Source organism: Penaeus monodon, chromosome 29, assembly GCF_015228065.2.
Source record: "Penaeus monodon isolate SGIC_2016 chromosome 29, NSTDA_Pmon_1, whole genome shotgun sequence".
Classification (NCBI taxonomy): domain Eukaryota; kingdom Metazoa; phylum Arthropoda; class Malacostraca; order Decapoda; family Penaeidae; genus Penaeus; species Penaeus monodon.
Genome location: NC_051414.1, coordinates 32949881 through 32950365, shown reverse-complemented (window position 1 = coordinate 32950365; position 485 = coordinate 32949881).

The window sequence follows — 485 nt, the reverse complement described above, 5'->3', positions numbered from 1 at the left end:
GAAGAAAATCTTATCAAACTACAAAGGAACAAAAAAAAAACAAACAAACTGATACCCATGCCTAAACAAAGCAACACCCAAAAACAGTCAAAAACACACATACAGAGCTATACCCACACAAGACTAACATAAACCTTCCCTCAAACAGCATATACAGGATTCTAAAAAACTTTAATACATACCTTTCTACACCCTCGTATCCACTACACTCATGTCCACACTAATCATCCATACCATCCAATTCTGCCCACACCAATGCACCCAAGCACACCCAAGCACACCCATTCACGCCCCCACACACACACACGCCCGGACACACGCCCATGATTCCGGCCCTCGCCCATCTGAGAGCCAAGTTCCAAGGTAATGCCCCCATGGGAACTATCTCACAAAGGGGCCAAGAGACATCGAGAAAAGTTCTGGTTTTACAATCTTGTTTTTCTCCTCCTCAAATTAAGCTAATGCGGACTTAAGGAATTAAAGGT